Here is a 23,606-nt window from a genome sequence, read left to right as displayed (position 1 = left end):
CTTATTCAGGATCAGATGACACTAGAAAATACATTCTAGTAGTATAAAACATTAATCTTTATATGGACAGTGGAAAGAAATGGAAATCAAGAAACAGAAAAAAGTTAAGAAAGCTACAAAAATTATAAAAGGGTATATATGTTTATATATGTACATATATATTATATTTATGTTATGCATATATTATGTTTATAGGTTTATGTATATATTATGTTTATATGTGTATGTATATATTAAAAATTATATATGATTATGTGCATCACCATAATATATGTTATATATTGATTTTCAATTTTTCTAGTCATTCTATGCACAAGCACAAAATATGTTATTCTGATTATAGAAAAGAATATAAATGGCGGAACAATGGAGGATGTAGAGGTAAGGGAGAGAAAAGTCGAAGGCAGGGTAAGTATGATAAGACTTTGTGTAGTGCTTGGCAATTCGCAGAGCATTTTCATTAATGTCTCATTGGAACCCCTTCATGGGGTTCCCCCCAAATGAAGGATCTGAGAATCTTTTTCATAAAGTGGCAACCTATCAACTAAAAATAATACATAAGACTTTAATTCTATCCATGCTTCTCCTACCTAGCTATGAAGCAACCTGATCCATGTCACTGCAATAATTTTAAAAAGCTATCTTAGGGCAGTGAATTTTTGGACATTTTTGGGCCAAGGGCCCGTCTGAAAATCTGATGAGAGTTGTGGATATTTTCTCCAAAAAACGTGTGTATAATTTTACGAGCCACTTCAAGAGGTTTATCAAGCCCCTAAAACCTGTCCTGGAGCCCTGGAACCACAGACCCTGTGTCAGAACCCCAGCGGAAGAGTGGTCTTACTTCCACTGTTTTAGGACCTGGTGAAGCTGACACTTGCAGCCTGAGCACCAGAATGGGCATGTGGATGGAGCAAGGCAGTCCATGCTTTTGACTGGGGAGGAGGTGAGTGGACTCTGCTTTTGCTCCTAAAGTTTATAGGGGTTCTCCAAGGCCTCGCCAAGTGAGTGAAGGAGGGAATGCAAAGGACAAAGGGCCACCTGATAGGTACATAGCAGAGTGGGGTTCTGCAAGGATAAGGTGCCCTCTGATCTAGACGCCACTATGCAATGGAGTTACTGACTTTGCATAGCACGTGGCAGTCACGAAGCACTTTCAGGAATGTCATCTCATTGGAACCCTTCAATGGGAGTTTAAATGTTATGTCAACCCAAGTGGGATGGCCAAGGAATAGCAGCCCTGCTTCATAAGATGAGCCAGGGAAGCCTTGCAAAGATTAAGTGACTTGCCCAGGGTCATCCAAGGAGTTAGCGTCAGAATTGGGTCTGACCCTAATCACATAATTTTTCCATTCTGCCCCCTCAGGTTAGACTTTTGTGTGGATAAAATGTGGACTATGATTTTGCACGTTTGGAAAAGCCTCTTTTCTCTAATAGAACATAAAATGTTCCTATTCACAAGCAGAGGGAAGGCTCAAATGCAAATTAAATGTATTGTCACCTGGAAATAATCGCTCTCAGTCACTTAAGGGCAGGGCTGGAGGTAGGCTGGAGACTACCCTGTGTGGTGGTCTGCAGGGAGCTTGTGTGGGGCACTGGATGCCCGAGGAGGAGCTGGGAGAGGAAACAGATTCCCTGCACACAGTCGGCCCCTATTTCCCAACGAGGTCTAGGGCTGGACCTGAGAAGAAGTCAAGGACAGTAGGAAGATGGCAAGAGAAGACAATGTAAAAATAGCTCATTGGGGCTTCCCTGGTGGCACAGTGGTTAAGAATCCGCCTGCCAATGCAGGGGACACGGGTTCGATCCCTGGTCCGGGAAGATCCCACATGCCTCGGAGCAACTAAGCCCGTGCGCCACAACTACTGAGCCTGCGCTCTAGAGCCCGCGAGCCACAACTACTGAGCCCACGTGCCACAGCTACTGAAGCCTGCACGCCTAGAGCCCGTGCTCTGCAACAAGAGAAGCCACGACAATGAGAAGCCCGCGCACCGCAATGAAGAGTAGCCCCTGCTCGCCGCAACTAGAGAAAGCCCGCGCAGCAAAAAAGACCCAACGCAGCCAAAAATAAATTAAATAAATAAATTTAAAAAATAAAATAAAAGCTCATGTGTAGAGGCCTAGCCACTCAGGAGCTGGGTCCTCCTCAGTGTCCTATCCCCCAGCCTGGCCTCAGGGGCTGGTGTGAAGTACACACTCAGGATTGTATGTGCTGAGTAGACGTGGGGAGCCGCAAAAGGCATATTTCACCACAGGGCATCAAGATTCTTAACTACCTATGAGAATGATTATTTAGATGGTCAAGAGCAACTTTTTTACAAGTGATGCTGTCCATTGGTATAGCAGTGCTTTAGAGGGAAGTCCTCAAGATACGGAAACTGGAGGGGACAAAAAGCTGGAAACAACAGTGCAGAAAGTGGGAGGAGCCCGCGTTACCAGGCACTGGACCCAAGGACCTAAGAGACACCTTTCATCTGTAATTCCCTGATGGTTAAATGACAAACTGCTTTTAATGAGGGCAACTCAGTGGTTCATTTCCATAATAGGCAAAACAACAACAACAACAACCAACCATCAACTAGGACCTTGGATCCTCTCAGCCGAGAGAAGATACTATTGCATGAGGCTGTTAAGAGACTGAAGGTCCCCTGCTACAGCAGAGAGAGAAAGGCAAGACTGTGCTAGGGACCCATCTCTCGATTTCTTATTGTATAAAGACAGCCATGGTGTTGCACAATTTGTGGTGTGACCACTGTATTTCCCTAGGATGACGCTGGAAGGAGTACAGAGGAGAGACTGGTAGGGAAATCCTTGCTCCAGGGTGTGACATGCCTCTGTTTCTCACAGAAGAGTTGAGAAATGTCAGGAACATTCTCCGACCCAGGGTTTGTTGAACCTTTAGTCATTTACTTACACCGTCACAAGTTTTATCCTATGCAAGTAACAGCTTTATTTGCATTTCTTTGATATTTTTCTATAAATACATCTGCATTTTTTAACCTAATACTAGAGCTTAACACCAAGTGTTCAGTATATAAGCAATTATTTTTCTGGAAACAACAAAATAGCTTCAGTTTTGTGCTGTATTTTGTGGCCTGAAAGTGCATTTTTTTTACTATGATATTCCTTTGAATACTTAGGTTCTTGGGGAATGACATCACTCTGAACAGAAACTGGGGAAAAGCTTTGTACAAAATTTTTTAATGTGGTTAAAAGTTGGGGAAAAAACAGATTCTTCCAATCAATGATAGTTTTGGAAGAAAGTGGTGTACCCGAAACCTCTCCTCTCCCCCAGCCCTAGCTGTGCAAGTTGGGAAGGAGGTGACTTTCATTCAGAAATTGAAATGCAGTAAGAATGATGTGAATTTGCTCAAAATAATAACAAGGAAATGAACACATTTCGTAAAGGCAAAATCACAGAAGTTAATCTGTATGTCCCTGAATGGAAACTTGGCCAAAGTGAAATGTTGTTGTTATTCAAGATTCTTGGTGACGATTAGGTGTCTCTACTTCATTCCCAGCAAGGTGAGTCACAGGAAGTGGAATTTACAGGTTTCTAATCTAAATGATCTTCTCCATCTGAAAGGATTTCCCTAAAGAATAAGAGAGAATTTGGCCTCACCGCCCTCCCAGGGAATGGGTTGAGTTTAGTTTATTCAAATCTGCAAACATTTATTGCTTACTTACCAAGTTTAGAGCCTGTGCTTTGTAAACTCGGTGAGCACAAAGATAGAAAGACAGAAATCCTACACTGGATGAGCTGTAATCGAGTGAAGGCAATATAAGTAAACAGATAGTTGCAATACAGTGTGACAAGTAACCCGAGGCACTAAGGGCTGACATTTGCTGAATAATCATGAGATGATGCACATTAATCCTCACATTAATCCCCACTTTACATATGGAGAAACTGAGGCAAAAAATAGTCAAGTCACTTTCAAGGTCTTTTGTGAGTGGCAGAGCCAGAAATCAAACCCAGACTGGCTGGCTTCAAGTCTTAGGCATCACCAGTCTGGGATTCTTCAGAGAAAGGGATTTGAAGGGTGAAGAGGACTTCACTGGGCATATGGGGTGTAGGGGGCAGGAAGCTGAAACGTGACACTCTCATCAGAAACAGCATGTCTGAAACATCTGTGAAAAGTCTACTTACATGACGCCGGAGTGCTCCTAAGTGAGTGATGAGGCTGAGTCCCCACATTTTAGGTGATTACTTTTCATTATTCCTTTATTAAGCATCTGCTGTGTGCCAAGCACTATATTCAACACTAAGAATATAACCAGGAAGAGGACACCATCCCTCTCCTAGGGCAGGAGGGTCATTATATTTGATTTGAAACTCCATTGAGTTTGGGTAAATTGTTTGGGATGGCATAAACTCTTAAACTTTTAAAAGTAAATTAGAACTGGGAAATCTGTCAGATTTGGGGTTTCTATTCTACACCTCAGTAAAACCAACCAAACAAGCAACAACAACCAAGATACCTCATCTTTTCCCCCCGTGGCAAAACACTTTTATTTTCCATAAATGCTTTAATCAGTTTGGAGTATCGGTTTAAACGTTTAGAGTGTACTGGAGAGCTTTAAGCATCAAACAGACTTTTAAAGTGGCTTTTCCTGTTAACATAATGTTTCTTGTAACCAGTCAGCTGGGCCAAAACTCACTGTACAAAAGTAATGCTGCCAGGTGGGGTTGTATTTTGGCAGGAACGCATCAACCTTCTGGATGGCACTGCATTTTTAGTCTGCGTTCAGTTCACATTTTTAGTGTCTTCGTCTACAACTTCCAGAATATCACTTTGCCATCTTGTAAATCGGTTTGCATTATTCGTAATAATACTTACCCTTTATTCTAATTACCACAAGTCATGGGAAGGTTCAACTGTTTCATTAGTTGACTGAGAACAACAAAGTCTAAAATTTCATTGAAATCAGATGTAATGTTTGTGTTCCAAGGTCAGCTGGAAACTAATAGGAATAATTTAAGCCATAATATCCCAACTGAGGCTGAGCTACGCTAATCACTCTGCAGATCACACTGGAGTGATTCTGCAGGAAAAAAAAAAAATCTCATCCTATTTCTCCCTCATTAAGTATACCGAAGCCCAACTTTCTAAAGGAAAGAATTAATCTGTAGCAGGGTGGTCACAGTCTTGCCTCAGGAACTACTCACCGGGGACCCTTAGCCGCCAGGAGCCACAACCAAGTGGGTGTTAGGAGACTGGAGAGCTCGTTCCCCTTTCTCCTCCCCACCCCCCTTTTTTTCTTTTCAGTTCTCTTTTCCCTCTCCCATAACCCAAGTGTGGAGTCAGGTGATTCTAAGAATGTCTAGAACCTTCCAGAAAGTTCTGTACCCCCCCCCAAAAGCTGTAAGTGGAAAGAGGCTTGGGAGTGGGGAAGGAAAGTGTGGCAGGGGGAGCTTTACCCTCAAGACTTCCTCTTCTGGGAAAACAGCTGACTGAAAAACTTCCTCTGGCCTTTTATCTAAAAATTACCAATTCTTTACTTTTCATCGTTATTTTAAATTAATTACAAAGTGAATCTAACAAGATAAGGGACTCACCTTCCTCACCATGAACGAAGGAGCCTCTTCCTCATTCAGGGTTCTGCCTGGTAGCTCCCAGCTATGTCTCTTCTCTTTCACGAATAAAATCAAGCTAAGAAGACAGTGTTTCTACAAGCTGCAACCCTAAAAGAAGAAAGTCTATTCAAGGCAGTATGTATACTGCATACATATAGTCATCATCTAGCCAGTGGTTATGGAGTTTTACCAGAGATGGATGTGAAAATAATTTTATAGGTTATTGGAAAATCTGAATCTGTTAGCCCCACAAAGTAAATGTAAGCTTATAGGACTGGAAATTCCTGGGAGAATATATTGCTGACCCCGCCAAACACACCCCGTTCTTTCCCTTTGCTTTGAAGGAGGGAGGGTGGTAAGGAGGTTGGGAGCAGGGGGAACAAGAGGTTAAAGCATTATCTCTTTTCTTTGGGGATACCTGAAGGTCCTACACAGACGTCTGAGTAATAACTGTTTGGGGGCAGTGTTGGGGAAGGGGACACACTGTTGACACAGAGGGTGCCGACCAAGGATCAAGGAATTGCCTCTGGGTGTTAGAAACTTAGGAGCCACAGTGCTGTGGTTCTTTAACCCTCGCCCTGCTATTCCAAGTAAATTCAGGCATTCACCAAGATCTCTCTCCCTCCCTTTTCCGTACTTTCTACTTCCCTCGGAATCTTAATCCCTGTGATCATTTACACTTTGCAAAATGCTTTCATATATTAGGCCTAAACACAGGAAACTTATAGTAGTCTATTTTGCCCTACAAATGGATGTTTCATCCAATACAACCTAATATATTGTCTCATTTTATTGCTTTTTCGGGACGGAGCCCATCTGTTGTGATGAGCCTCAGCCCCGAGGTCACATAACAAAGGAGGTATCCCCACCTAGAACTTGAACTTGGCTGTCTGACTCCAAATCCAGTGCTTTTACCCCCTGCCACCTGCTCCGTGGGCTGACCTTGGAAGAGAAGTGCGAGAAGGAAAGAAGGTGCTGCAGGTTCGGGTTCTTTTTCACCACTAGTGATAAACTGTGGGTTTGAGCAACCTCCATAGGTCCTGGAAATCTCTCTTCTACATGATATCAAATATATGGAAATGCACCCACATCCCATATTACATAATTTTTATACATTTTACAAAATTGATGCTCATATTCTGTGTTTAAATTATTTGACTGTGGATAACACACTTAATTTATAATTGACTATGATTTCTTTTCTTTTCTTTTTTTTTGTCTGCACTTCGCGTCATGAAGGATCTTAGTTCCCAGACCAGGATCAAACCTGCACCCCCTGCAGTGGAAGCTCGGAGTCTTAACCACTGGACTGCCAGGGAAGTCCCACAGTTGACTATGATTTCTTGATCACTTGCAAAATGATAAAATCTAGTCCACAGATTGCTTTCAAGTGTAATAGAAATTTCACGAATTTTCAGTTTAACACTAAATGAATTTGACATAGTATTACATTTTGGAGACATTTAATTTAGTGTTTATTGACTTCAGTTTGCCCCTTTTGCATTTTTGAATGAATGTTTTTCTTTTCTTTTTTGAAATTTCAGCTTTTAAATTGTTTTTTAGGTCCTTGGAAATCTCATAGGCCCCAGGTGTTATGCCTTTACTATTCAATGTATGAAACAGCCTGGCAATATCCACTGGCCCCAGAAAGAGCGGATGTCCATTCATTACCCATTTCGTGTGCACCCTAAGTGGAGGAAGATATGCTCTCCCTCATCAAACCTAAGGCCAATGTTTTGAAAAGTCCTTGTCACTAGAAATCCTCCCCGATCATACTAACAAATATGCTATCGTAGGGTCTGCTGATGCTACACCAATTCAAAGCCAGTAAAACCTGGAATGTTTGAGTCTTATGATTAAAGACATTTTGAGGTATCTCAGGGTAACCAGAAAGCATGTTTCCTTCAGTTCTTCTTGTCTGAGCTTCCTTTGCAGCCCTAGTGAGTAGCATATATGGAACAAAATGAGATTGTTCATGGTAAGGATCCTCCACGGCTCACGTCTATTTTAATTGAATGGGCTCTGAAGGTGTGATGATCCAGCAATAGTTTCTGGATATTGATTTTCTTTTTTAAAAACAAAAATTTCTGCTTTCAACTATTTTTATAGCCTTGGATGTTTTCTGGTGAAGGTTACGTCCGCCAATCAGTGTTTTTGCTGATGTCCCAATATAAAAGCCAAATGAAACATTTAATCAATGTACTAGTTTACAAGTAAGTGCTCTTTTCCGGAACATTATCTCACTCAAAAAATCAGGGGAAAATTCTTTAACTTCATGGGCAACATTTAATTCTGCACCTAATATTATGGGCTTTCACCCTTCTCTGTATCACTACTTCTAACATCTTAATAGCAGAGATAGTTTTCTTTTCTATTAGGGGAAAAGATTTTCTCAAACATTTATCATGATGCTGATAGACTTTTCAACGACTCTGAGTGCCACACTTCATTAAGAAAACAAGTCTCAGTATTTCTGTCCTATAAAGAAGAATGATGGTGACACTTTCTTTGTCGTGATTCACTCACTGACTCATTCACGATCACTCATTTATTCATTTAGCAAATGTTTATTGAACATCTATACTGTGTTACGTACTAGCAAGACGCAGTATTAAAGGAGGAAAATACCCTCACTTAGAATTAATATTTTATCATTAATATCTCAAAACACATACAAACACACAAGATCCAAAGTGGGTGGTGTAAAACTGCCAATACCACTAATGTTTGTTTCCAGGAGTTTAATTCAATAAATGCTATTTATGTGGAAAACCTTACATTGGGTACCATGTATGAACATTTCTTCTTTCTTTTCTTCAACAAAAATGTCCTGGGCCTCCACCATTTACCAATACTTTGCTGGTCATTGAAGTTACAGGAGTGAATAAGAAGCAATTTCTCCTCTCAAAGTGTTTCCCCTTTATTGCGGGGGTGACACACATACAGAACTGTGTGTCAGGTGCCCCGATGGAGCTGGCATTCAAGACAGAGGGGGAGCACACACGGAGAAAGCTTCTCAGATGCGCTTTGTAACCGTTGAACCTTTTCTCTGTGAGCATCTCTGGATATTTTGTCATCCAGACCCACCAAGATGAATATGCAGGTTGTGTGCTGTTCAACCATAAGGGGCATAATTTATATCATAGATATTGCAGATGAGTATATTTTAAATAAAAATTTTCTTAAAATATTAATAAAATGTTTAATAAAATCCACATAGTTCAACAATTTTGTGACAGAGGGAAGTGAAGTATCTTGAGTGAAGGATGCTTCTAGTGTGCACAGAGATGCCATATGAACAAGGGGTTGTGAAACAGTAGACATTCCTGAGAAGCCAAGGTGGTGAAGGGCATTCCAGGCAGAAGGACCGATTGTGTAAGGCAGGGACCAGCATGGCTCGCTGGAAGGATTGTCGCTAGTTCTGTAAGATTGAATGGGAGGGAGCCTGGCTGAAGTGGTGGGAAGGAGCCTAAAGAAGTAAGCACCAGCTTGATCACATTCTCTATACCTATCCTTCTACCTAGGCCTGTTGCTAACTTTCAGCATCATACTTTAATGTAATACAGCTTTACCTTCTCCTGCATGTAAACCAAATACTGGTCCTTCACAGTTTAACTTACCTATTATTTTAAGCAGGGAGGTTATGACTTTATTCTAATTTCTTGAGGCATATGTAAAAGTCAGTGAGGAATTTATCAATACCATTTAACTCAGTAAAGGAAACCTTTCTCCAGTTATGTATCCTTAGTGCTTTTTCCCACCTTAGGACAGTCTTTCTCAAGCCACGGGTCTTGTGTCTGGTGGGAATCCCCAAAAGAATCTCCAGGATTCTACAGATCTGAGAGCCATTCTTAATGCAAGTCTCATCACCATGCAGCTTTTTCCACTCACGCTGGTCAGTATTATCTCCGTTCCAGTCCCTCAGTCCATCCTTGCTTGACTAGGCTCTCTTTCCCCCTCTCTTACTAACATTGTCATCTTTTATTTCTATCGCGTGACTATAGGTAAAGCTTAGCTCAGGTGAAAATGCCACTATTCCTAAAATGAGCAGAACAATGATATCTAATATCTTCAGTAAAAGCTTTTTGTTAGGAGCCTGCTGGTGGGCACCCCGACCAGCATGCATTCCTTTTTTTTTGTCTTCTCCCACAGGTAAGCCAGTTGATAAAGATTTTAATTGACACCTCTGATTGTAAGCAACAGTAAAGAACCTTGCCTAGGTTAAGAAAAAGAGGAATTTGTGGGAAAGATATGGAGGAGCTAAAGAAGCAAAGGTAAGACTGAAAATTCATATGGAGAATAGTTCAGGACTCAGGGCAGCCCTGGGGTTCTGGGCAGCAAGAACTACGGGCAGTCTTGGCAAGACACTGCCACTAGCAGTGAGCACTCCCCTGTCCTTGTTCTGCTAGGCTGAGGGTTCAAAACTCTGGAGAGTGTGTCTGATTGGCCCACTTTGGGTCAGGCACTTACTCATTGGCTTGGGGAGAGGGGACGTCTTAATTGCCAAAACATTAAGATGGCACTTAATGCAGCCAGGCGACTTCCCGCAAAGGAAAAAAAGGGGGGTGGATGCTAATGATCAGAGAAGACGATTGTCCACTACAATGTGTTTTCTCTCTTTTCCAAACTATGAAAATCCTACCTTCCTTTTTTTGGATGTTGGTAGAGGAGTTTTAAAGTTTTAAGAGCCTCCTGGTATTTTAGGAGCTAAAAATGGTGAGAAACATATACAGTGGGAAAAATAAGTGTGACGGGCTGCTCCTTCCTCATTTCAGATTGCCTCAGTCAGATATTCTTTTCTGATTCCATTTTCTAATTATCCATCGTGTGCACTTGAAAATGTGAAAAATAGAAGAAGGAAAATCTTTGGGGAGAGGAGGGATTTTTTTTAAGGAAATCTTTTTTTTTTGAAACTTGACTTAGAATAATGGGATTTCTCCAATTTGCTATATGCAAAGTAACAGAGGTCTTAGTGTATCCCAGAGATGGATTAGACAGATGTAGCACTTAACTATTAACAGTTGTGAGGTTCTTTCCCACCAGTGAGATTTGTGAGCGGCTTCCATGAGATGCTATACAAAATCAGTTTAGTGCTTTCCTCATTTGTCACTGTGCCGTGAAACTGGTAAAATATAGAGGAAACAGAAAATTGGGCACATCTGTGAATTTGGTTGTGTCCTGATTATAGCAATGCAATTCCACACATGTGCATGTTTTCACAGCAGAACAGGCTTCTATTTGACTCCAAACTCCATCAATACTCAGCTGATGTTTTATAGCTCCCTTGGGTTAAGCATGCCCTCCCTTTACGGAGCCAAAACAGTAACTTAGCTATAAGATCCACTGGCACCATTTCGGTACTTATTTTCTTAAATTATGGCAAATGGGAATTTGGGCCATATATAAGTCAAACCCATCTACATATTTCTCCTATAATAATGCTTGGCATATTTATACTACCTTTTTGCAGAGAGCCCCAAACACTTATTAAACATTTATTCATTCTTACATTAGAAAGAGTTTGGGAGGCTTCCCTGGTGGCGCAGTGGTTGACAGTCCGCCTGCCGATGCGGGGGATGCGGGTTCGTGTCCCGGTCCGGGAAGATCCCACATGCTGCGGAGCGGCTAGGCCTGTGAGCCATAGCCGCTGAGCCTGCGCGTCTGGAGCCTGTTCTCCACAACGGGAGAGGCCACAGCGGTGAAAGGCCCGCGTACCGCAAAAAAAAAAAAAAAAAAAAAAAAGAGTTTGGTAGCTCTTGTTAACTCCCATTTTTCAGAAAAGTGAAAGTGGAAGTCTCGGAGCCCATGAATGAATACATAATCGTAAGTATTAATCATCTCTTTCTCCCTCCTTAAAACCAAGTGAGAAGTGCTTGGAGCTGAAATAATGTCAGTATTGACATTAATATTTTCTGCTGTAGCCTGTATTGGAAGTTCTCACACTTGGGTGTGCAGACTGCCTATCTCCAGCCCCAGAGGTTTTGACCCTGAAAGTCTGGGGTGGGGCTCAGGCAACAGCATGTTTGACAAGCACCGTGCCACAGGTGATTCAGAGGACCAGCCGTCGAGAAACAGTGGTCTAGATGAAGTAATCCAATTACAAGCTAATTAACAGAGAAGCAACATCAGAACTCTGAACCGACTGCAGATCCCATTCTCAAGCGGGTCTCCCCTTCTTCCCCAACCACCTCCGACCTCATAAGATTATTCCATTTTTCAAAAGTATTTCTTGAAAGCAGCTGCTATTATCACTAGAGGAGTCCCCAGAAGGATAAATCATCCCGAAAGAAAGATAATGTAAAAATGAAAGCTCGAATCTAGTTTTGGGATCATTTATACAGTCAGTCAAAGGAACATTGCCTCAATTTGTCCTGCCAGGACTTGGAGGGTCTGGAACCATCTTGGTCATTCAGAAGAAGCAGAAACCGTTTCCAGAAGCAGACTCCACATCTTTAAGGATTTTTCTAACATCCATTACACTGCTTCTCACGTGGCAGATGAGCCTCCTCAAACATGTGTGACCTGTTCCCACAGTTCCACTAAGGACTTTTATGACCCTGGTAATAATGTCAACTAAATTTTGCTGTTTACTGTGCGCCAATAACTTGGTACTCAGTATGGCATTTGATCTTTGTTTTATGTAATGAGGATACTGGTTTTACATGGTGCCCATTTCACAGGTGTGGAAATTGAGATAGATTAAACAACTAGCCACATAGGCTAATAAGGCTGTTAAGTGATTAAGCCTCGATTTGAAACAAGTTTTGTTTGTCTCCGAGTCCCTGAACATAACCACTATCATGCTGCCTCTCTTGGAAGAAGGATGGTGAGTTACAAAGGCAAACTTATTCCTCTAGAAAAATCTATGGGGTAAAAAAATAGGCTATGATAGACTTAAACCATGCTTTCAGGTAGAGGGCAGTGGGATTCTCATTTCTCAGAATTCCAACTATAGAAGGGGTTGCAGTACCTTACATACCATGTATTATTCTCCAGGTAATTATACTGAGTAGAATACCTTTTTTTTTTTTTTTTTGCGGTACGCGGGCCTCTGACTGTTGTGGCCTCTCCCGTTGCGGAGCACAGGCTCCGGACGCGCAGGCTCAGTGGCCATGGCTCACGGGCCCAGCCGCTCCGCGGCATGTGGGATCTTCCCGAACTGGGGCATGAGCCCGTGTCCCCTGCATCGGCAGGCGGACTCTCAACCACTGTGCCACCAGGGAAGCCCTAGAATACCTTTTGACTAATTGTATACATAATCAAATATTGTACAAATCAAAAAGCTTGAAAGTGCCCGCCGACTCCCTCCACCCCAGACCAAATGGAATCCTATGTACTAAACCATAGTTATAATTTTCCCCCTGGTTTCACTTGGATTTCCTTTAATAATGTTTGATTGTAATTAAAAATCAGTGTATATGTGGAATAGATGAAGAAACCAAAATTATTCTCTTTGTCTTGTAGAAGAGTGACAGTTATAAAAATACTCAATATAATCAATTCACTTTTTCCCCCATTGAACTAGCATTTTATCAACCACAAATATGCTTCTCCACATAAGACAGTCACTGCAGTTCTGTGGTAAATGCAGCAGGACTGAAGTCATTGCCAAAGAAGCATCAAAGCTTTCAGAGCAGCTATTGATGTGCTCAGTTCATAACTCAAAGAAAGAGCAAAGAGAAAGAAGCCAATGGCACGAATGGCTTTGGGCTATGCTTTCAAAGTAGGTTTAATATAAAGGCTAAAGCAGCAGTAAGATATTCATATATAGAACAGATATCTGCCACTTAGCAACCTGAGTGGAATAAGGTTTCAGAACCTCTCAATGTTCAGGCACTGCTGATCCTAGTAACAATAAGATTGAAAAAAATAATAGATCCTAATAGCTAATTCTGTCCTAACAGCATCTAAATGGGAAGTCCAGACATTTTAGTGATCTATTATCTTTTAATCCTATTAAGAGGATTAATAGTGCTGCAACATAGATAGGTTCTAGAATCTCACTTCATCTTTCAGGCCAAAGTGACTGACAACCATCCAGAGACTCATCCAGGACAGATAGGAGAACTCTGGTCTGTTCTTGGGTAAACTTACTTATTGGTCTGGTAAATCACAGCCCTAGGTTTGGGGGACATTAGTAGCAGTGATATTATTTGAGAAATTCTACTCTCCCCACAGCTCCTTGGAAATCTCCGAGTTCACTGGTCTGCAGTCACTCTGTCCTCTTTTTCTAGCTGGCCTGATGTGGCCACATAATGGTTATGTTAGAAACGTGGTTGGGATGAATGCCTGCCACCTTGTTCACAGCCTTTCATGACAGCCATCTCTGTAACGGATAAGAATCACCTCTTTATTTCGGAAGGCAGTATGCTATGAGGGGGACAGTGTAGCGCTGGGAGACATGTAAATTCTACTCTAAGTGCTGCCATTTATTAGCTTTGTGGCATTGAGCAAATTATTTAATCTTCCTGAGTCTCATTTTTCTCATCAGAAAGTTGAGATAAAACTCAACTTTGTAGGGTCACCATAAGGAATAGAGATACTATAGTGAGGTAAATAAAAGGTGGCTGGTGTCATTGTTGGGATGACAATGGTAAAGGAGACCACTTAGCGATACAGAGTCTAATCCTCACTTTTTGAAGAATAGGATTCATGTCTGGTGATTTTCAAAAGAAGATGGGAGGAGGGAAGCAAGGCTACTTGTTTTCTATGGTTGAAGGAAGATCACTGATAGGAAGCAGCCAACAGTATTCTCTAGAGGCAGAGAGACAGCACCAAGCCAGAGAGAGAAGAGTCAAGGTGATGGAACTCTCCAGATAGACACTGGTAGAGTGAGATGGGTTCCCCCTGGGATTCACCAAAGATGACCTCAACTCCTCCATGACTCTGAAAGTCTACTCAAAAGAGGATACTGGGCATAGCAGTGGGCAACTGTAAGTGAGAACTGTAGTATCTGAGGGTAAGAAGATTGGGAAGTCAGTGGCAGTCTTTATGTATGGATCTTTCAGATCCCAAATTCCTCTTCTTAGAAGTAGAGTAGATATTCTCCAGGGTCTGTAGTTTGTCATTGGAACACCCTTTTCCCTGAGGTCTTAGGCATCAAGGCTAGAAACCAACCTACATCTGAATGGAGGGCTCCTGTATCCCACCTATTGTCCAAAATGTATTGCAGAAGGTCCCTCATCCTCCTTCCAGTCCCACGATTCTCCTCCCTGTTTGAATGAAATTTTGCAATGCATTTTCTCTAACTACTCTGGCAGTCAGGGTTTCAAGTACACAAAATTCATTGTACATTTGAAAAAAGATCTGGCTGTTTGGGTGAAAACAGGAAGTGATAATTTTGTAGATAATGTATTTTTACATTCTCTCATTTAAAAATATGAATTTTGTTTCATCATTTATGGAACTTTTTGCACTTTTGAGCACAAATTATACAACTAAAAGAACTGGCAATGATGGACAAAACTCACATACCTGAATATTTTCTTATAACCTTAAAACATTTCCTCAACTGGTAAGAGCATCTTCATCAAATAAATGCACGAAAATTACAACTTTCTAAAAGAAGTCCAACCACATATGGAAAATAATAAAAATCTGGAAGAAGATGATTTTTATGACACCGTGGCCTGTTGCTATGGAAAATATGATAAGGCAAGCTGAACAATATTATGCTAATAGAAAAATGAGGTAGAATAGGGGTGGGAACTGGAAAAAGAGAAGTCCTATATTACTGCACAAATACCTTCCATAATCAGAAATTGTAGCAGAGAAAAAAAAAAGTATGATATGGAAGTGAAAGGTAAATAGATTTCTGTCTGATTGGCTTGAAAATTATCCTCATCACCAAAAGGGCGTCTTCAAACTTGAAATATAAAGATGATTACTTTTTACTCGAGTGTACATTTTTTATACAACACTTTGAACTCCTCAGTCTCCACCATCTGTAGAACTCAATTTCCGTTTTGTAAAAAAATTGCTGACATCTGTTTAAACCCTAATATCTCCACAACCATGTAGAATGTTAACTCAAGCTTGGTGTCATGTTAAATCATTTTAACTTTAAAATAATATTAAACTTATGGTTCTGTTTCAACTTTGCCATGATACTAGTATTTAACCCTTCCCATATTCTAAACTGCTCACCAAAGAAAAAATCTTGAGTGGAAAACATGAAGTCAAATATGAACCCCTCATTTTTACAGGATACTGGAGAGATTTGTCTAAAATCTACCAAGAATTTGTAGTCTTGGAATAAGATGACAGACTGTTAGAAGGCCAATGACTTGACTAAAACATGGAACAGTCTGACTTAAAGAGATCTTGTCCTACTGACCATGGCAGTTGATCCTGTGCTTGGGCCAACCCGTGTCAAAATTGTGAAGTAGTAAAAATAACCTGGATTTATAAAGTGTTGACAAATTTAAAGCCCTTCTACATTCATGATCTTATTAAAATTTCAGAACTGCACTGGTACATATAGTGGCAAGTTACATCCCAGGTTTCTCTCCCCACCCTCACCTGCAGGACTGAGGTTTTTATTCTGCCAGCTATTAGCACTATTGCCTGCCAATGGCTCACAGTAAGTCATGCCCCAGGAATTGCCCTTTGTTGAAGGGAGCTGCCTCACACAAGTCTACGTTTCCACTCCAAGGACTGCCCATATCCAAAAACAACATGGTCAATAAAGGAGCAACAAAGGCCCCTCCCCCTCACCTCAGTTCAAACAACTCTGAAAGGCCATTCCAGACCAGAGATCACCCAGGGTATCAGCTGGGGCCTCTGTTGCAACTTCATTGCAGTTCAATTTTTCCCTCTGCTCGATCCTATTCTCTCTCTCCCCCATACATATTGTTCCCAAGAATAATCCAGTGGAATCCCTGCATGCAAATCTCCATCTCAGAGTCTGCTTCCTTGGGAATTCAACTTAAGACCTTGGTGCCCGTCCCAGAAAGTCATCTCTAAAATGGGATTTATGAACTAGGTCATCTGCCAGCTGGCAGGTGCAACATCTCAGAGATTCAGAAAAAGAAGTAATTATAAAGACAGTGGAATTAGGTTGCTTTTGCAGAGTGTACTCAATACAATGGAGAAAGATAATGAAAAGGTTAGGGTGATTAATCACCAATTTAAGGCAAATTGTAAGTTCAGAGGGCTTTCTCAGAAGCATATGAAAGAACAATCATCTCCTGCAGCCAGAGAGCAGGAAATGCTGAGGATCAGTCCCCAGACTTTAATTACAAGGGTAGCTGAGCACCAGAGAACTTTGAATTGTCAGCCCTACAGCAAGTCAGCTATGCCACGGTCAGAGCCCTGGCTGGGAAGGGATGGACCCTGTGACCTGTGATGGGGATAGCTGGGTGTGTCCGCTAAAGAACTTTTATCCCCTGGAGCCTTGGCACAATGCAAAAAAAAAAAAAAAAAAAGCCCACTCTTTCCTACTAAAGCATTCCCTCTTGTTTGAACATGGTGCAGAGTCCTCTGCCTTGTAAGAAAACCCTTAGGTTTTACTCCCAACTCCACTCTTGTCCGCTAACCAATAATTAGGAGCACACCATAACATAACCTGACCAAGGCTATGCTGGACCTGCTAAGGATGGAAGAGACTAGGCACTGAAGGGGCTGTAGGACACAGGCAACATGGACCAACATTGGTTGTTCTCATCTCTGTAATTCCAGGCTTTGGGGATCCAGAGACCCTGGTTTCCAGAAGGGAAATGCCTCCAATGGGATTTACAGCAAGAGTTCCTTTAACCTCTAAGTTACAGCTGCTACCTGGTCACTTTAGGCTACGTATGTCAAAGGCAAAGAAGGAAGTCACTGTCTGACAGGTAAAATTTAATCATCAGTAGAAATGGAGAATCTGCTACACAATAGGGAAGAATTCATATGGGACCCAGGTGATCCATTGGGTCATCTCATCTCTTGATACTCAGTTCCCCAATTTTGACTATAAATGGTCACGTGCAACAGCCATAGCCAGAGAAGGGCATAGGGTCCAGGAGCTCAGACCCACTCAGGAAGGAGTGTCTGGGTCACTTTACCATGTAAGCCACTTAGACTGGCAGAGATGCTAGGGGTGAAGAGAATCTAGAATATGTAGTAGGATAGGGAGATGAGACGAGTGTCAGTTGCAGCCTCAGGACCAGTTGCAGTGGGGGGTGGCTGTATTTCATCCAGTAACCCTCCCACTGTCAGTTTTCCCAGGAAGAGAGACAAACCAGAATCACAGAGGAGGTGGTGTGTACTTACATACGAAGTAAGTGTGAAGTAAGTGCCTCCGAGTGGCTCGGGGGTGCATGCAGTGGGTGTTGTGCACTGCCGAACCCCTCCCCTTCAGGAGGCCTCTTATTCTCCCAGCTGCTTACATTAGTGCTGGGGATGGCTTCAGCTGAGTCCTCCCCAGGCTTGCTCTCAGATGAAGGGAGCTGCGGCCTCTTCCAGGGCTGTGTCCCCTCCATGGGAGGGGACCGCGCTGTATCAAGTGACTGGTTAGTGTCGGGGTATAGACATCTGCCCCTTTGTCTCAGTGCAGGACAGTTTTGAAGAGCTCTGCTCATCAGGAGATCCCTGCAGGGTCACCTGAGTCTGCTGTTGAAACTTCATCACACTTTACCTTCTCCCACTGTCCGGTCCTGCCTCCTTCCTGCTCTTGTTCCTGAGGGCTGTCCCCACGGAACATAAATCTCAGAGTCTGTCTCCTTGGGGATTCATCTCTACCAGCAGCATTTTTGGTTTCAGCACAGGACACGGAAAAATTGATGTTTGTGAGGACCTGGAAAGCTTGGAAGCAGGCAAAATAGGAGTCTTTCTACAAATGCAGCTGGCTGCACCAGGTCACTCATAACGGCTGCTGTGCGTGCACAGGGACCAGGTTTCAAGACACAACTTTTAATACGTTATAAGTGCAAAACAGGTTTTATTACAGAAATCTAGATTTTAAATAATAAGATTAAGCATAAAATATGTTTTCACTGTTATTCCAAATTCTCTAAGCACTTGAGAATACACATGTTTCTAAAACACACAAAAAGGGTAGTGAGTGTAACAACTCATTTTAATACCCAAGGTTTTTTTTAACATCTTTTTTTTTTACATTTTTATTGGAGTATAATTGCTTTACATGATGTGTTACTTTCTGCTTTACAACAAAGTGAATCAATTATACATATACATATATCCCCATATCTCTTCCCTCTTGCATCTCCCTCCCTCCCACGCTCCCTATGCCACCCTTCTAGCTGGTCACAAAGCACCGAGCTGACCTCCCTGTGCTATGCGACTGCTTTCCACTAGCTATCTATTTTACATTTGGTAGTGTTTATATGTCCATGCCACTCTCTCACTTTGTCCCAGTTACCCTTCCCCCTCCCGATGTCCTCAGGTCCATTCTCTAGTAGGTCTGCATCTTTATTCATGTCTTGCCCCTAGGTTCTTCATGATCTTTTTTTTTTTTAGATGCCATATATATGTGTTAGCATACAGTATTTGTTTTTCTCTTTCTGACTTACTTCACTCTGTATGACAGACTCTAGGTCCATCCACCGCACTACAAATAACTCAATTTCGTTTCTTTTTATGGCTGAGTAATATTCCATTGTATATATGTGCCACATCTTCTTTATCCATTCATCTGTCGATGGACACTTACCTTGCTTCCATGTCCTGGCTATTGTAAATAGAGCTGCAATGAACACTGTGGTATATGACTCTTTTTTAATTATGGTTTTCTCAGGGTATATGCCCAGTAGTGGGATTGCTGGGTCGTATGGTAGTTCTATTTGTAGCTTTATAAGGAACCTCCATACTGTTCTCCATAGTGCCTGTATCAATTTACATTCCCACCAACAGTGCAAGAGGGTTCCCTTTTCTCCACACCCTCTCCAGCATTTATTGTTTCTAGATTTTTTGATGATGGCCATTCTGACCGGTGTGAGATGATATCTTATTGTAGTTTTGATTTGCATTTCTCTAATGATTATTGATGTTGAGCATTCTTTCATGTGTTTGTTGGCAATCTGTATATCTTCTTTGGAGAAATGTCTGTTTAGGTCTTCTGCCCATTTTTGGATTGGGTTGTTTGTTTTTTTGGTATTGAGCTGCATGAGCTGCTTGTAAATTTTGGAGATGAATCCTCTGTCAGTTGCTTCATTGGCAAATATTTTCTCCCATTCTGAAGGTTGTCTTTTGGTCTTGTTTATGGTTTCCTTTGCTGTGCAAAAGCTTTTAAGTTTCATTAGGTCCCATTTGTTTATTTTTGTTTTTATTTCCATTTCTCTAGGAGGTGGGTCAGAAAGGATCTTGCTGTGATGTATGCCATAGAGTGTTCTGCCTGTGTTTTCCTCTAAGAGATTGATAGTGTCTGGACTTACATTTAGGTCTTTAATCCCTTTTGAGTTTATTTTTGTTTATGGTGTTAGGGAGTGTTCTAATTTCATTCTTTTACATGTAGTTGTCCTGTTTTCCCAGCAGCACTTACTGAAGAGGCTGTCGTTTCTCCATCATATTTTCTTGCCTCCTTTATCAAAGATAAGGTGACCATATGTGCGTGGGTTTATCTCTGGGCTTTCTATCCTGTTCCATTGATCTATATTTCTGTTTTTGTGCAAGTACCATACTGTCTTGATTACTGTCACTTTGTAGTATAGTCTGAAGTCAGGGAGCCTGATTCCTCCAGCTCCGTTTTTCTTTCTCAAGATTGCTTTGGCTATTCGGGGTCTTTTGTGTTTCCATACAAATTGTGAAATTTTTTGTTCTAGTTCTGTGAAAAATGCCAGTGGTAGTTTGATAGGGATGGCATTGAATCTGTAGATTGCTTTGGGTAGTAGAGTCATTTTCACAATGTTGATTCTTCTAATCCAAGAACATGGTGTATCTCTCCATCTGTTTGTATCATCTTTAATTTATTTCATGAGTGTCTTATAGTTTTCTGCATACAGGTCTTCTGTCTCCTTAGGTAGGTTTATTCCTAGATAGTTTATTCTTTTTGTTGCAATGGTAAATGGGCGTGTTTTATTGATTTCACTTTCAGATTTTTCATCATTAGTGTATAAGAATGCCAGAGATTCCTGTGCATTAATTTTGTATCCTGCTACTTTACAAAATTCATTGATTAGCTCTAGTAGCTTTCTGGTAGCATCTTTTGGATTCTCTATGTATTGTATCATGTCATCTGCAAACAGTGACAGCTTTACTTCTTCTTTTCCGATTTGGATTCCTGTTATTTCTTTTTCTTCTCTGATTGCTGTGGCTAAAACTTCCAAAACTATGTTGAATAATAGTTGTGAGAGTGGGAAACCTTGTCTTGTTCCTGATCTTAGTGGAAATGGTTTCAGTTTTTCACCATTGAGGATGATGTTGGCTGTGGGTTTGTCATATATGGCCTTTATTATGTTGAGGAAAGTTCCCTCTATGCCTACTTTCTGCAGGGTTTTTATCATAAATGGGTGTTGAATTTTGTCAAAAGCTTTCTCTGCATCGATTGAGATGATCATATGGTTTTTCTCCTTCAATTTGTTAATATGGTGTATCACGTTTATTGATTTGCATATATTAAAGAATCCTTGCATTCCTGGAATAAACCCCACTTGATCATGGTGTACGATCCTTTTAATGTGCTGTTGAACTCTGTTTGCTAGTATTTTGTTGAGGATTTTTGCATCTATGTTCATCAGTGATATTGGTCTGTAGTTTACTTTCTTTGTGACATCTTTGTCTGGTTTTGGTATCAGGGTGATGGTGGCCTCATAGAATGAGTTTGTGGGTGTTCCCCCCTCTGCTATATTTTGGAAGAGTTTGAGAAGGATAGGTGTTAGCTCTTCTCTAAATGTTTGATAGAATTCGCCTGTGAAGCCATGTGGTCCTGGGCTTTTGTTTGTTGGAAGATTTTAAATCACAGTTTCAAATTCAGTGCTTGTGATTGGTCTGTTCATATTTTCTATTTCTTCCTGGTTCAGTCTTGGCAGGCTGTGCATTTCTAAGAATTTGTCCATTTCTTCCAGGTTGTCCATTTTATTGGCATATCGTTGCTTGTAGTAATCTCTCATGATCCTTTGTATTTCTGCAGTGTCAGTTGTCACTTCTCCTTTTTCATTTCTAATTCTATTGATGTGAGTCTTCTCCCTTTTTTTCTTGATGAGTCTGGCTAATGGTTTATCAATTTTATTTATCTTCTCAAAGAACAAGCTTTTAGTTTTATTGATCTTTGCTATCATTTCCTTCATTTATTTTTCATTTATTTGTGATCTGATCTTTATGATTTCTTTCCTTCTGCTAACTTTGGGGTGTTTCTGTTCTTCTTTCTCTAATTGCTTTAGGAGTAAGGTTAGTTTGTTTATTTGAGATGTTTCTTGTTTTTTGAGGTAGGATTGTATTGCTATAAACTTCCATCTTAGAACTGCTTTTGCTGCATCTCATTGTTTTGGGTCATCGTGTTTTCATTGTCATTTGTTTCTAGGTACTTTTTAATTTCCTCTTTGATTTCTTCAGTGATATCTTGGTTATTAAATAGTGTATTGTTTAGCCTCCACGTGTTTGTGTTTTTTACAGATTTTTTCCTGTAATTGATATCTAGTCTCATAACGTTGTGGTCAGAAAAGATACTTGATATGATTTCAATTTTCTTAAATTTACCAAGGCATGGTTTGTGACCCAAGATATGATCTATCCTGGAGAATGTTCCATGAGCAGTTGAGAAGAAAGTGTATTCTGTTGTTTTCGGACAGAATGTCCTATAAATATCAGTTAAGTCCATCTTGTTTAATGTGTCATTTAAAGCTTGTGTTTCCTTATTTATTTTCATTTTGGATGATCTGTTCATTGGTGAAAGTGGGGTGTTAAAGTTCCCTACTATGATTGTGTTACTGTTGATTTCACCTTTTATGGCTGTTAGTATTTGCCTTATGTATTGAGGTGCTCCTATGTTGGGTGCATAAATATTTACAGTTGTTATATCTTCTTCTTGGTTTGATGCCTTGATCATTATGTAATGTCCTTCTCTGTCCCTCGTAATAGTATTTGTTTTAAAATCTGTTTTGTCTGATAGGAGAACTGCTACTCCAGCTTTCTTTTGATATCCATTTGCATGGAATATCTTTTTCTATCCCCTCACTTTCAGTCTGTATGTGTCCCTAGGTCTAAAGTGGGTCTCTTGTAGACAGCATATATACGGGTCTTGTTTTTGTATCCATTCAGCCAGTCTGTGTCCCTTGGTTGGAGCATTTAATCCATTTACATTGCAGGTAATTATTGATATGTATGTTCCTATTACCGTTTTAATTGTTTTGGGTTTGTTATTGTTGGTCTTTTCCTTCTCTTGTGTTTCCTGCCTAGAGAAGTTCCTTTAGCATTTGTTGTAGAGCTGGTTTGGTGGTGCTGAATTCTCTTAGCTTTTGCTTTTCTGTAAAGGTTTCAATTTCTCCATCGAATCTGAATGAGATCCTTGCTGGGTAGAGTAATCTTGGTTGTAGGTTTTTCCCCTTCATCATTTTAAATATGCCCTGCCTCTCCCTTCTGGCTTGCAGAGTTTCTGCCGAAAGATCAGCTGTTAACCTTATTGTTATTCCCTCGTATGTTATTTTTTTGTTTTTCCCTTGCTTCTTTTAATACTTTTTCCTTGTATTTAGTTTTTGATAGTTTGATTAATATATGTCTTGGCATGTTTCTCATTGGATTTATCCTGTATGGGACTCTCTGCACTTTCTGGACTTAATTGACTATTTCCTTTCCCATATTAGTGAAGTTTTCAACTATAATCTCTTCAAATATTTTCTCAGTTCCTTTCTTTTTCTCTTCTTCTTCTGGGACCCCTATAATTTGAATGTTGGTGTGTTTAATGTTGTCCTAGAGGTTTCGGAGTTTTCCTCAATTCTTTCCTTTTTTTTTTCTTTATTCTGCTCTGCACTTGTTATTTCCACTACTTTATCTTCCAGGTCACTTATCCATTCTTCTGCCTCATTTATTCTGCTATTGATCCCTTCTAGAGAATTTTTAATTGCATTTAGTGTGTTGTTCATCACTGTTTGTTTTCTCT

General features: G+C 40.8%; 1 long non-coding RNA gene across 1 annotated transcript in view; it reads left to right on the top strand.

Annotated features, from left to right (window-relative positions):
• Nucleotides 1–8,489: 8,489 nt before the first annotated feature.
• LOC308621861 overlaps nucleotides 8,490–23,606 on the top strand; it is a 32,137-nt gene continuing 17,020 nt past the window's right edge. Inside the window, exons 1-3 of the long non-coding RNA XR_014016517.1 lie at nucleotides 8,490–9,470; nucleotides 9,728–9,849; nucleotides 17,255–17,406. This is a non-coding gene — a long non-coding RNA (uncharacterized lncRNA). The remainder of the gene's footprint in view (nucleotides 9,471–9,727; nucleotides 9,850–17,254; nucleotides 17,407–23,606) is intronic.

Source organism: Mesoplodon bidens (genome assembly GCF_964165515.1).
Source record: "Mesoplodon bidens genome assembly, chromosome: 8".
NCBI classification, from domain to species: Eukaryota; Metazoa; Chordata; class Mammalia; order Artiodactyla; family Ziphiidae; genus Mesoplodon; species Mesoplodon bidens.
The sequence above is the reverse complement of the archived record's forward strand: the minus strand, read 5'-3'. Positions and strand labels throughout refer to the sequence as shown.